This window comes from Onychostruthus taczanowskii, unplaced genomic scaffold, assembly GCF_017590055.1.
Source record: "Onychostruthus taczanowskii isolate IOZ18803 unplaced genomic scaffold, ASM1759005v1 scaffold2, whole genome shotgun sequence".
Taxonomy (NCBI): Eukaryota; Metazoa; Chordata; class Aves; order Passeriformes; family Passeridae; genus Onychostruthus; species Onychostruthus taczanowskii.
Window position 1 is genome coordinate 3,964,057 of NW_024499239.1, and position 2,883 is coordinate 3,966,939.

Below are 2,883 nucleotides of genomic sequence, written 5' to 3' on the forward strand. Positions count from 1 at the left end.
GAAATGGAGCTCCCACTACCCAAAACACTTTTCATTTGCTCGTTCAGGTTCATGCAGAACAACATCAAGGCAGTTCCATCACTTCACTGAGACAGCAGTGTCTCTTATCTGCTGTTGTTGGAAAAGCACAAATGCTGATCTGCAAATAAAAGCCAGAAATCACTATCAGGAATTTGGAAAGCTTCTGGTGTGTGAGGAGTTGTATCCTCAATACTTCCATCTACTTTCCTAAGACTGAAAATTACTCTTAAGGAAGTGATCGTTACTAATTTGCTATTTTATTCTTTCACCCCAAACCTCAGAGCCTACGTGTATTTTCCAATGATATAAATTGAATCAATCTGGGAAAGTTTGTCTCATTGTTGTCTTATCCTTGCTCCCTGAAAACACTCTCCCACTGCTAATTTCTCTTACTTGTTTGTGGTCCTGTAGAAGTATCCACCCCTTTGCCCACATGGGCTCTGCTTTTGTAAGGATATTCCAAGTCCTTGTGTTTGAACATTAACTGCATCAGGACTTCGTTGTAGCATAGAGTTGGAAAGAGGAATGTCCCTGGCTCTGAGTTGTGATCATCTACTAGAAAAGAAAATTGAGTTGTCTTTTGGAAAAGTTTGAATGTGCTGGCATCTTCCCTAGCATAGTGTTTCTTTAGTAAAATGGAAATAAATTTTGCATGCAGGATGAGATGATAGATTAGCTCAATTTCACTGCAAACCAGGAAATCAAGCAGCATTGTTTCCAGAAGGAAAGTAAATTAATACAGGCTTTCAAATGTAGAAAGTCTCCTCAAGGCTGGCTGCTGGAGGGAAGCAGTCTGGTATTTCTGAAGATGTCAGCCATGTCTGCAGGGCTGGGTGCTGCCACCTGGCTCCTCTCACTGTCGGGGCAGATGGAGGCTTGTGGCTGATTTGGAGGGGCTCTGTGGCCAGAGCCTTTTGAGGAGGTAATGAGACCCCACTCTTGTCATATGGGGGGATACTGGTGTCCTGCAATGCTGTCCGACTGAGCACTTGTTTGCAGTGCACGCCCAGTTCTTTCACAGAAATTAGAGGCTGGGATGGACACAGATGCTGTTGATCTTTCCAAGGCTTTCCCTAAAGGCTCAACCTGAATCTGCAAAAGCAATCATTATCTGAATCATGGAATTCAAAAGGATTCAGCACAGAAGCCAAACTTTCACCTTCAATACATGTTCAGGGAATGGTTAGTTGGCAGTTCCTGTCGTGTACAACTGCTTTCCACTGTGTCCTGTTCTCATCCCTCTCGGTAAAAATCAATTCCTTCTTTACAAGGAGCTAAACACTGAAACTTCCTACCTGTCTAGCTGTTCATGGAATCCTCTCATTGGTCCTCCAGTTTCACTTTAATACACCAGCAACATTCTTACTGAAACAAAGATTCTTAATAAAATAAATGGGTTTTATCTGCCAGAAATTTCTTATTAAGGAATGCTTCCCATTTCTCTCTCTGGATTGGTATATCTTTCAGAAAATGTCTTGTTTGAAAGCAGATAAATTTTGATTGATTCCTGTCTACTTTTTGCTTGTCTTTTCCTTAACCTTTTGCTTTCCATGCTTACAGCTACATGATATAGATTGTGTTGAAATACTGATGTTAAAAAAGTATAGGTGATGCTATTATCTTATTTTCTACTACAAAGCTGATTTTTTACTATATATTTAACAGTATCAGTTCTCACAGGATTTTACAAGTAGAACCCAGTGCTCAAAAGTATAGCTTTGGGTTCTTATAGTTTCAGTCTGAGAACTCATCTACTACTACTGCTATTTGAAATAATATCTCAGTTTAGATCCAGTCAGAAAGGGTCTGAGGCACTGAAATAAATATGACTTGTAGGAGGAATTTCAAAGAATTAAAAAATCCCCTTGCCTGCCTGCACACAGGAGATAACATCTGATTGTGAGAAAGGATGCAGGAAGCAGGACAGTTTGGGCATGTAATTCCTAATTGATTTCTCATCACGGGACTAAACAGCACACAATTGGTCTTCAAACCCACAGAACCGGTTCTGGAAGCAGATATTAATTCAGCCACAGTCTTAACTATCTTTCCCAGGCTGGTGTCATTCATGTGTCCTGGCTGACAAAACCTTAGTAAATCTCTTGTTGTTAAGGGGAATATTACAAGGCCATCAGCAACACATGCATGTTAATTAGCAATGGGCTTTGGGGAAGCTCCCTTGAAGACCCAATTAAAGCAATGATGAATCAAGTCCAATGAGTAGTACCACACTCAGGGATGTTGTTTCCCAGCACTGAGCAGATGAAGACAGAACCAGGCTCTACAGGATGTGTTTTGGTGGCTGAGGGCTTGGTCACTATAATAAACAAAATTTACTTGCTGAGACTTTTGTTGGGCAGGGAGCATAGTCATTATCCTGCTACAAAAAAAAAAGGTGCCCTGGAACAGAAACTATTGCACAGCCTCATCTAGAGAGATGTGCTTCCGCTCCTGCTTGAGTACTTTACGTTTACCCAGTCCTTTCAATTTTAAACAGTTATAAGCTCTACTGCATACCTAACTCCCAAATTAGCAATAGGGACTATTAGCAGATATAAATGGGCACTGTCAGCACTACTTTGTAAGAGAGGTCTGTTCAAGAGCCAAAATGTAACTTGTGTCAGCCCCAGAAAACTGATAGTCAGACCACAGTAACTGGGCACTGGGTTCACCAGTGTTCAGTATATCTCCCTCTTTCCAAGAGTACATTTTTCTCAAATGTGATATTCAGTACTCAGCAGTACATAAAATTGTAAGGTCATCAAAATTTCTTCCCCTTGCCCACCAACATTTCTATTTATGGCTGCATATTGTGTGTTTTCCCATCTTTTTGGAGGCTGCCCATAGGCTGTACCACTCCCT